Genomic DNA, 12176 nt, shown 5'->3' on the forward strand with positions numbered 1-12176 from the left:
TGCATGCTAGCTTCCAGACAACTAGATTCACACCATGACTGAAGTCTACAATCCCAGATTTCCCTCTCTAGTGGAGGAGAAAAGAAAGCAAGCAAGATCTGTATGGCGCACTCTGAGGTGCAAATCTATCCTCTAGAAAATATGTGATGCTCACAGCAAGACAAACGTGGAGCAGAAGACACAAATCTCCTCTGGGGACCCATATCAGGTCTCTACGGAGTCTGAAATAAGATAAATGGGAAGACAGGGAGTTGAGATATTAAAAAGTTTTCTTTCAGCTTTCTCTGAATTAGAAAATGAACATTTTAATCTAAAGGGATTCAAGTTTTAATTTAATTCCTTCAGTTGACTGAGGCAAAACTGTGGACCAAGCAAAGGCTTCTAGCATTAGATGTACTTGTCCTTCTTCCCTCTGCCTTAGCATATAATCTTTCCTCTCCCCACACTTCTAACGTTGAATGCCAGGGTATATTATCTACATGTGGCTACCAGCATTTGGACACTCAAAACAACAAGAGATTATGGCAAGTATCAGGACCTTCTGGTATCAAATATGGACAAAATAAAGATCGACAGGATAGTGCAGTTCATTCTTGCTGCAGGCTGGCAAAAAAGCATTTGCTATTGAGGGCTGTGGAGGTGTTGAGGGATAAACTACTGCACGGCCTATCAAGTGCTCAATTACTCAACACGGTAGAGGGAAAAGGCATGGCAGGGAAGCCAGCATTGGTGTTGCTGAGTCCTCAAAGCTGTCTGTGGAGAAAGCAAGCTCTTCAGGGGCCTATTTTAAGCCTTGCACATTGTGTATGCGCTGTTGACAAGAATAAAACGTAATCCCATCGAGAGACTGTGGAACACTTTCAAGTGGGCTTAATTGAAGAATAAGTACACTCAGGGCGCAAGCGGTGAAATGTTTTAGTTTTTTAGACTTTGTAGGTGCCCGCTGTATTTGCCAGTGAGTGTCTTTGCACACAGAATGGCTACAGCAGCAACAGTGCGAGAGGGACCCATGGCCACTGCACAAACACAGAGGTGAAGGTGGTTTCTGAAATGAGCAGCTGAGAATTTAAGGGCTATGCCTCAGCATCGGAGATCGGTAAATCATTTAGAGTGTTTAAAGCGAAGAAATGTCTATCATGGAGTTACAACATTGATTTTAAAGCTCTTAATTACAGTCCCATCAAGCCCAGGAACAAGGGTTTCATATCTTTCAATCAACTGGAGGAGCCTTCCTGACTGCAGCAGTACACCCAGGGAAGATATCCGAGCTGAGTGTGGGCTGAGTGTGGTCAACGGGAGAGCAGCACTGTATTATTCATACCAATATGGCAGGTATGCAAACTCCTGTTGAGTTTCTAAATTGCATTTAGCTTTTCCAAGAAGAAGTCTGGGCATTTTTTTTTTCTTCCAAGAGGGAAGGGACTCACAGAGAGCAGATCAAAGGGAAATGGGGCTAATCGCTTGGAGAGAAAAAGCTTTTCCTCCTTGGCGTCATTGTAGCATTGGGAAGAGCGACAAACTAGTTCCTATTTCTTGCGGGAAGGTAGGCAAGGTGCCTGAGAGACTCTGTATCAAAGGGACGAGCTGTGAGGTTCACAAGAGCTACAGGTCCCTGACACAGTCACTGCTCCGACTCCCTTCATCCCAGCTAGCACTAGTTGGTCAGGCACCGTCCTGCGACAATTTAATTCCACTGATTTCAGTGGAAAGCATTAAGACATCCCCTTCAGGGGAAAGAAAAGAAAAAAGAAAAAGAAAAAAAGGACTCAAGTAAACAAAAGGGCAAATCAGCTGAACTCACTAAGAAAAAATATGAAAGCACACATGAAAAAGAGCGTGGGAAAAAGGTTTTCAGGACAGTATGGCTAGATGACATAGCTCCTGGCTGTCCAAGGTGAGAGTAGCACCTTTCTGGTCAAGAGGATGCTGGAAAAAGACTGCGACTGGAAGACTCTTTGGGGAGTTAATGATTTTTGCTGAGAGACAAGATGAAAATTTCCATGTTTTGACGCTGCTTTGCTCCCCTCCTGCTTTTGAAGAGAAGTTTGAAAAATCAAATGCCATAATGAAAAAAAAATGTACACCCTGCTATTGTTTAAAAAAAAATAGAAAAGGTGATGAAAAGGTGAGCTAAGAGTTTCCCATAACAGAGGCGAGTAGTGTGTTTTCCTCCCCATCATGTCCTGCAGGCATGGGCAGCCCAGAGGCAGGGGAGGAGGAGGGCACTCCTGGCCCAAGTGCTCCCTGGTTCTTAGAGAAACAAGGTGGGGAAGGAGGCGCAGACCTCACGGCAGGTCTTCATGGGACCGAGGTGTGAGCCGGGGCCGGACCCCTCCGCTCCGCAGGCTGGGACCGCCGTGGTGGCTGCAGACGAGCAGTGCGGATGGGAGGGAGCCACCAAGGCAACGCGCCCCCCCAGCCTTTGAGAGGAGCTGGCGTGCAAATAGCAGCCTTGGAGGTGGCAGATGCTGGGCATCAAGAGATAGAAGAGCAGGGACAGGAAGGAGAAAGAACATACCAAAGACAATTGCACATATGTAATTTTTTTGTCTAAGTTTTTCCTTCTCCTCATTCTGTGATTAAAAAAAAAATCCTAAGAGATCATGGATGGAGCATAGGAAATGGATAAAGAAAAAAAGCTTAATTTATAGGGGAGCTTGAATCCTTAATCCTGTGCCCCAAAGAAACTACTGCCCGAGCAGCCAAATCCTATCTGCAGTGCCTAATGAAAGCATAGACCCCATAGCAGCCCCATATATCTAAGCTGGTGAATAAGCAGATGCTTTAGCCTTCTCCGCCCAGGAGGCTGAAATTCCCCTCATGAAGGGCCCTCTCACATTAATTGCAGAGACACAACCTGCCTTTTTATAAGACAAATTAATAATTTCCTTAATCCATCATCGGGAAATAGAAGGCTTTGATGCTTTAATTCCTTTCCTGTGACCATGGCAACAAAAAAAAAAAAAAAAAAAAAGGAGGAGGGGGGCATTAATTTTCTCATCCATGAGAATTTAGGCAACTACACGTTGCCATTCTTTGTCTGTAAGGGAGTCTCTCCTGGAGATGAGTCCAGAGAATTAAGCAAAAGACAGGTCACAAATCGGGTACCTGGGACCTGACAGTAGGATGATAAGAGGGAAGCTGGAGTTAGGCATTAGCTACCCTGTTTTGGTCAAAAGTAAAAACACAGAAGGGTTGTAGCACTGTGATTATTTGCTTCAGTCCTGTCATCCTTGAGGGAGAAAACCCAACTCCCCTCAAGTGTTGTGCTGTGTGCATTGAAGCCCACTGAAGCTCAGAAATAAGACCTGCTAAAATTAGTCTGGATTGACCTGTGTTCTCCAAAAAAAAACCCGAACAACAACAACAAAAACACCCAGAAGCCCACACAGCAAAGCACTTTACACTGTAAAGGAACAGCAGGCCACTGCTCTTAGTCTGCAATACAGGTAATAACAGCTAAGTGTGTATGGCATAAAAGCGAAGTGTATGCACAGATACATTAGCTGCCTTTATTTTAGCAGTATAGACACAAGCTCTGGGTCATCTGTGAGCACAGGCTTCCACTCTATGTCCACAGAGTCATTCCTTCAAACCCACTCCTATTTTCCTGGGGTAATTCAGAGCACACTGCTGCTGCCAGGGTTCAAATGTGGCCATTGGTGTCACCTCTGCTGTTCCCTTGCAGAGCTGATGCTGCAGGAGGCTCCACTGCTAGGGCCTGTTTTAGCTCTTCAGCAGTGACTAAAGGCTGGATTCCTAGTGCCTGAGGCAGCCAGACGCTCTGAGGGAGCCTGATTCACCCCAACTCGACTGCACTGGAATGAATGAAGCCAAGGAAGGCTTTGCCCAAGCAGAGGTATCTAACCCACACAATCCCCAAACTGCAGGCGCCATCCAGCTCGGAGGAGTGAGTGGCACTCAAGTGCTACTCAGAGGCGGTGTGTTTTCAGCCCCTTGACTGAAGGCCCTGCGGCAGCCTGCCTGGTTTATTCAGAACAAATTCTTCTTGTGAGTTGGTGGGTTTTGCTATTTCAGGGTGCAAGGTTCTTTACTTTCTGACACACAGCAGAGGCACACACTCCTTTTCCAGCTGAAAATACAGTAAGTAGTAAGTAAAAGCTATCCTAAATTCCTAAAATTCCTAAAAAGGAATTGCTGCGGGAATGTAATGTGGTTACAGATGGGAATATGTATACATGTGCACAGCTCAGATAGATAGATTAGGGAGAGAAGCGTCTAAAGGGCTCCCCTGTGTTCAAGACTGGACACTTTCTGAACAGGCTTAAGGATATCAGGCTTATCCAGGAGAGCAGACACTGTTTGTGAAGACTTTTATGGTGAGCAGGCATCTTGAAGCTAGGTTTTAAGTGCTTTATGAAGCAGTCACCTCAAAATAAGGGACTACATAATCAAAGGAGAGAGATAGAGGCCCTGGGAAGACACCAACCTTGTTCAACTGCATGTCAGGATTTCCTCACCGGTGGGAGGCTGCTCCAAGGGGCATGTCCTGCACCACTTTTTGGTTTCTCTAGACACCTGCTGACTGGCCATTGCATTTTTCTGGATCATTAAAACCCAAGGCAGTGTTTTGCCAACAGAGCTGAGAAAGAGGAAACAGTTGCTGCAACCTGCATTTCATAAGGCCAGTGGGAAATTTCCAAAGTGCAGCTTCACCAGCCCCGATCCAATGCTGGTTTATTTACATTCACAAACAACTGCTGATAGAAAAAGCTATCCTTCCTCTAGGGAACCACAGATTCAGACAGCCCCTAAAATCCTTCAGTCCAAAGAATACGAACACTGTCATGGTGTTAAGGTTAACTTCGTTACCTACAACAGCTCAGCTATTCTGACATTGCAAATTGAACATCCAACAATAGAATTACAATTAAACATATTTAACTTTCACCAAGTGCTTAATCTGCATTTCTTAAAATAGATGTGATCTCATTTAACCTTTAGGGAACATTTATTCACTGAAGATGACCAGTCACTAACTGATCCCACTTCAAATTAGTATCTTTCTTTTTGAACTTCATTCACTTCCAAACCTCAGAATTAAGAGCAAGCTGGTACTCCTTTTACTTCCATAAATCCCAAATGCAGAACAGTTCGAGCTTCTATGCCGGCTAGCATATAGCTGACATCCCTGTCTTGCAATTCAGATCATCTTCGGAAGCTGGGCGCACAAGACTTTGATACCCAAAGTGTATTGGAAGAGTGATCTGGAGCCAAGCATGAGAGAAAATGCCTAAAATTCAGTGTGCAGGTCTGTTTAGGAGAGGATTGTTTACAGTAACGTCTAGTGACAATGCTGTATTTCTGTGAAGAGCAAACAGGGAATGAGGGCACCTCCAGGAGTCAGAGCCTTTCTGAGCCCGTTTTCAGCCCATTTGCTCAGCTGAGTGCCTAGAGCTGATGTGTTACCTGTCAAACCGAGCGCGTCTCAGGCGGACGGTGAGACGCAAAGATGTATCTTGTGTTTACTGTCAGGGAGATTAGTCTTAGCACATGTATGTGTGTGGGCTTAGAGGCTTAAGGTTGATTGTCTACTGACAGTCAATACTATTTGCATTTTATCATGTTATTAAGTAATATTAACACAGAAGTCATGATGCAACTCTTGGAAGGTTTCTCTCTCCATCATTAAAGCAGCTCTTCCTTGCAAGTGCAAATGTACTGGAAGGCTGACCTAAATGTTGGAGAAGCTGAATGCTGATCCTTATCTTAATGAAAAAATACAATTAGCCAAGTGTAAGAGTGTCAGGTATTGAAATGATCCTCTATAATACCTTCTTTCTTTTATTTCACTGTGATGAGCATCCCTTGATGGTATCAGAGCAGGCATTTCATTGCAGCACTTGGCAAAAATTACCCGAAGGTCCATGGAGCACCATATCTGGGCAGGCAGAGCAGGCCTGGGGTAAAAGACCTATTGCAGATGGGCTTCCTCGAATCTCAGGGACATCCAGGGAAGGATTTACCTCTAGTGTATTTCCTGTAGTGCTTTCCTGAATGTGTCCAGATTGGAGACAACTCTGCTTGCCCTTAGTGGGTTGGAGCTCTTCAGATCTTCAGATAGCAGTGATCAACATTGAAAAACACACAGAAAAAAAATAAAAAGAATGAAGTCAGTGTGTTTGAAAATCAACCTGATCACATATTGGCAATCAAGTTGTTATAATGGAGATGTGAGTGAAGGAGATCTAGAGGGTCTTTGTCATGCTTCTATTGACAAAAGAGTGATGAAGACAGCAACATTCTTTTTTTTTTTTTTTCATTTTGGTTGCCTGGTCTTCTTTGGAACATTTGCAACAGATACTGTAAATCTAACTCTTCCTTTCACGAAGATGCTACTGCTGGCCTAGCATAGTCCCCCCTGGAATGAGGTTTCTGCCTTGAAATGAGGGGTAAATAATAGATTTCCATGCATGGAATGTTTTAAAAACAGGTTGCACACAAAATTTTCAAGGTTGCAAAACCACATTTGCATAAGATTTATTTGTATAAGCTCGTCAATGAGTACAAATTAAAAGAGTTGAGGCTGATCCAAACTTGACGCCATTGATTAATAGGCACCACACACAACACATTTATGCTTTGGGAAACAAGGGCTTCTTCCCCCTCAGTTAGGGCAGAGGACACTTCTCTTAATCTGAGCTACGGAAACTTGAGTCTTTATGTGATTTTACATCAAAGAGCCATCCAGGACTGTCTGTCTGGGCTTTGGTACTTACAGCCAAAGGACTACATGAGAACTGACTGTCCAGACTGACTGTTTCAAGTGAGTCTTTGTGGGGTGCAATGATTAAGGATTTTTGTGCAGGATTATTTTTAGTCCCTTTCAGGCTAAACATTTCAAAGCAACAAAATCTGTGTTACCTGCTTATGCAATTATACAAACACATCCTGCTTCATCTGCCTCCATCCCTCATATTTTTTCAAAGAGGCAGGTAGTTTTTTCTGAATTTGACAAAGTGAGAAATCAGGGTTAGATTCAGCAGAAGTCTAGGCACTGAAATGCCTGGTTTTGAGGTGCCCAGCCTTCAGCAGTGCACGAGCCGTGCTCGGGCTCCCTGTGTGATGTACCAGGAAAGCTGCTGGGTGCTTCGGAGATGGACCTGGAGCAGGCAGCAGGGTGAAGTGGGAGCTCCTCGAAGGGATCACACAGCTGCTCACTTTCAAGCAATAGGAAAAGCAGAGGATGTATTCGAAATTTTCTCTTGCACTAAAAGCCCCTTGAGGCTGGAGTGAGGCAATCCTGTCTGCTTGGGATCCATTGTCTCAAATCTTCTCCTGGAGATTGGTACCTACGCCCTTTCTTTCAAAAGACTCTGCACAGATCAGCCTTTAAAAAACAAAGCAGGAAGAAGAAAAGGTGGTGATAGCTTTTATTATATAATGCCTTGGTATTCAAAGTATATGCTGAGGAAGTGGGAGGCCTGGGTTCCTGTCCCGCCTCAGCCTGAGGGGTTCAAACCCATGTCTCCCACATCCCATGAGAGTGCCCTTACAGCCAGGCTGGAGGCTACCTTGGGTGGAGGATCCTCCACCCCTGCTTTGAAAATGCATCACTCTGCAGCAAGGAATTCAAGACTCATTAGGCCAGGAGGGAAGAGCACAAGAGCGCGCGCATGACTCGGAAACCTGCTCTTGAGCAGGGAATGGGAGCCCTGCGCTCACTCCCTGCTCCCCTGGCCTTTGCTTCCCCAAGCCTATCCTGTGCAGATGACAGGCACGGCCACGCGCTCCTCTGCACCCATGCATGCTTACAGCATCCCGCTTTCTCCTCTCCTTGGCACCGCGGCTCTGGGAAATGCCCTCGCTGAGGTGGCACTGCTATGGCGGGCAAGCAGAGATTGCCTTTCTCCCCCAGCCCCAAGGCACTCCGCAGCCTGAGGGCACTTTCCCAAGAGAAGGCAAAGTGGGTTCAAAGCCCTGAAAGGGAAGAGGGCCAAACCTACAGGGATGGTGGGGTCCTCATTATCCATTTCCCATAGGCAGAGTTTTCAAGGCTGGAGCTGCCATTCACTCATGTGGGGAGGCTCTGAGTCCTGGGGGCCTGTCCAGCCCTACAAACAGAGGAAGAAGATACGTGGTTTCTCAATGCCAGGGAGTCTCAGGTGTGCATGAGGCACCAGGCTGCCCAGTCTCATCTCAACAACAGCTTTAGACATGCAAAGCGGCTCTAGGCTCTTGGATAAGCTTTAAGGTAAAAAATTCAGGCATTTCTAGAGTTTTCAGGCAACTAGAGGGTTAAGTGGCAGCAGAACTGAGTTTTCCAAAATAGCTGCCTGGACACACGAACTTCAGTCTGTTTATATCCTTCGGTTTTGATCCTACCTACAGCAGAGGAGGTTTCTTTCTCTCCGAGTGGGCATGCTGGGTGGCAGATGGGGAATTAATGTACCCTCCCCGATGCTAGACAATAAATCACCTCCTCGCTAAAATTTGGGATTAAGCTCAGTTCAGATAACTCAAAGTGGGAAATCAAGCTCTCTCCGAATTTGACGGCAACGGATTAGAGAAGAGCAACACATTCAGCTTCTAAGCAAGCTGCCTGATTCCCTCAGCTATGATATGGGCAGGTGTTAAAATTCTGGCACAGCTGACATTTCTTCCAGGGTAAGATCAACTTTGTCAGTCCAAAAAATAAATAAATAAATAAATAAATAATAATGAAAAGGAATTATGCAAACAATTTAGCAGCAGGGGCCAGTCTTTATTACAGTCTCCTCTGGATAGGCAAGTGAAAGCCCTGAAAAGCTCCCAACAGTAGCTGCAGTCACAGAGACAGGGCTTTAAAGATTGTGCGAGCCCGGTATGCTGGGCCTAGCATGGAGAAGCTGCAAGAAGGCAGGGGACAGGTACAGGGTGATGACCATCCACCTCACGAGAGGACGTCTGATCATCTCCTTATGAGAAGACAAAGAGAGGAAAAAAAAAAAAAAAAAAAAAAGCTGGCTGGAAAAGCAGCCTTTCTGGTAAATCCGTGACAACAGCATCAGCAGCTCGGACTGGTTTGTTCCCCTTCCCTCCTGGCAGCCAGCAGAGGCATCTCCCAGGGATCTGTCTGCCTGGCTGTGAGGTAACAGTGGCGCTTGCGCTCAGGCTGCAGCCCTGGCTTCGCTATTCGCAGGTTAACCGTGCCATGAGGAGGCCCTTCCAGCTGCGGTCAGCGGTTGCCCCTTCCTCACTGAGCACCTCGTGCTGCTCCTGCGGCCGCCCCAAAGAGAGAGGAAAAGAGAACAGCTCCACAAGGCCAAGCCTTGGAGGGGACCGTGCCGCTGCTGCTGTCGCCCCCCTCGCAAAGGACGCTCGCCCTACAAGTCCCTCCTCGCCTGAGTGCTCGTCCCCAAAAGGAGCCTGGTTCTCCCAGTCACCATCCCCACAGAGGTGACGCGTACTGGGCGCGCACTTGCCCGCTCCCTCTCTCCCAAGGAGCTGCCGGTGCTTCCTGGCACCGCTCGGCCTTTCACTTTCTTCCTTCTGCGACACCGACTGGTTCTGCCTGACGCCTGTTGCAACCTCACACCAGCACGTAAATACACACAAGACCTTCCCACGTGAAAACCATGCCATGAGACTCCTTCCAAACTTCCTCGCCTCACAGGCGCAAGCGTTTTGCTCCTGCCTCCACTTCTTGTCATTCGCAGAGGGCCCTTCTTTCATTCTTTTTCTCTAAAGGCTCTGATCGTCCTTGCTCCTAGAAACGGGAGACTTTTCCATGAAGCTATTCCAAAAATGCAGTCTCTCTTCCCTTTTGCGTTGTCATGCATGCGTGACACGACATGCTCTTCAAGTAAATCTAGCTTCACTGACAGGGATACTCACAGAAACACCCACTTGCACGCCCAAGACGAATGGAAATGCGTGGACATGGACGTATACACAGACAGTACTACGCAGTTTCTCTGATCTACTATTGTAACTACTAGAAAGATTTCTCAAAAAGCAATAAACTAACAAGACTCACAAAAGTTATTTGTGATCAAAGCAGAATGCTTAAAAGTAATTGCAAAAGGTTTTGTTGAGTAATTCTGAACTGTTCCCTCCCCCCCCCCCAAGAAAAAAAAAGGAATGATTGTCAGGAGATGACCTGGTTGTGGGAAGAGGCACTCAATTCATTGCATGAGTGACTCACAGGGAATTACTTGCATAACTCCACTTGCAGAAATCCCTACTCTGCAAAAGCGTGCACATGTTAAATCAGCCAAAGCATCGTGTGGTCCGTATTCCCGGCCTTGGTCTCCTTGCCGGTACAGAATGAACCAAAATTCATTCATTCATCTCTCAGCTTCGGAAGGAGGAAAGAGAAATCCTCTTTTTTTTTTTTTTTTTGGTGTCCTGGCAATGCTTCCAAGAAAATGTTCTACATTGTTCTATTGCCCTATTCATGCATTTATGTTACAAAAAAAGCTGGGCCTGTAACCCTGAGGAGCAAACTTTTGTTAACAATGTAATTCTCACTACTAATTTTGAGGCTCTATTTCCCCTTCAATATAATGCAATGCCCTAATAGGTAATTATTGTCCTTTTCTTCAAAATACTCTATATAGGAATCTATAGACATTAGCAAGACTTGTTTTCTTCAGGTTACTCACAGGTTAAATCAATCCCTCTTTGCCATCTGTGGCTGAACTGTGAGATAAAAAATTTACTGAAATTAAACGAATTTTCACTATCCCCTCAGCCTGAATTTCACATAAGATAATGTATAGGAAAGGCTAAAAACTCCAAACAAGGCAGAAATAAGCCATGGCTCCCTTGCCATGGCTTATATGCCTGCCATGATCCAAAGGCCGTGCTCAGATTTGCTCCTCCTACACTAGCTCCGAGAAGACCCGGGTGCCTCTGGATCTGGGGTCTTCGTGTGAGAGCAGTAGTAAACACATGCCAACCCATTGCACAGCCTGATGCAGCTGCAACTGCGAAGGAAAAAGGGAGTTTCCCTGAAGCATGAGTCCTTTGTGCCTCCTGTCATTTATGCAGCTTCTACTAAGAAGACCCAACTTGGAGGCCCTGTGTTTTTGCACGTTGACACTGCTCTACGTCCATGAGCCAGTTTAGCGCACTCATTTATAAGTGAGATCCATGCTGCCTTTGCAGGCAATTCAGAGAGCACAGCTTCGGCCCTGCTGTTTGTCGGCTGCTCTCTCTTGGGCATGCAAACAGGTCCACCTCATCCACCTAACCCAAGAACTGCTGTGATGGACAGGGGAGTGCAGGCATGGGGGCCGAGCCAAGCCCCCTTACAAGGAGATTAAGACAGAGGCGCTTCGGTTGTAAGGAGGAATTTGGGTAGAAAGGCAAGAAATATATCATAGGTATTCCAGCATCATTTGTTATACAAGGACAGGTGACAATTTTGGCTGCATCAGTTCCGGAGCTTGCTACACTGCAACTGCTGTCAAATGCAAGTTGCATTAAAACTTTACACCACACTAATAGATCTAAGTGTTCAGGACAGATCGTAGACAGAGCAGCAGCCCTGAGCAGTTTTCAGAAATAAGTAGCTTACAATGTCTTGTTAAATGAAACAATGAGTTTGTTAGATAAATAAGTATGGGATGGAGAGAGAGGCCATCATATACTGGAGTTGTCCTGCTATCCCATTTCACCCATGTGTCCTTAACCCTCCTCCTTCTGCCTATCCAGTTCACTTAGCTCTGTAGCTCTCTGATGTAGAGATTTTGTTCTGATTCTACTGTTTTGCAATTGTAGCTTATTTATTTATGTGAGTATGCATTTATTTATTTATTTAAAGTCATATCACGGTTTTTGAAAATCTGTCTGAACTGCTTTCTAGCCATTTTTATTGAGGCAAAAGCTTGAAAATGTGATCTGTGAAGGTCTCTGAAACCAGAAGGCTGGTAAAAGCATGCTAAGATGTACTAACTACTCATACCTTTTCACTTTATAGCTCATAATGAAGGATTTTCCATCCCTGAAGTTGACAATGCCACAAAAAAAAGGTGGTGTTTGGAGCTTTCAAGCACGACCTATGGGTAGCATGGCACTGCGTGTCTGCCTTCAGCTGCCCATTTGGAATAACAACACAATTCTGGACACTTCTGAGAAATGCGTTTTATTGTATGACAGTTGTCATGTGATCGCCTACAAAAGAGATCATTCTGCAGCAGTAACAAAATCAAATTACCATACAAATGCTA

Source organism: Tinamus guttatus, unplaced genomic scaffold, assembly GCF_059628265.1.
Source record: "Tinamus guttatus ecotype Peru unplaced genomic scaffold, ASM5962826v1 Tinamus_guttatus_pri_ptg000180l, whole genome shotgun sequence".
Classification (NCBI taxonomy): domain Eukaryota; kingdom Metazoa; phylum Chordata; class Aves; order Tinamiformes; family Tinamidae; genus Tinamus; species Tinamus guttatus.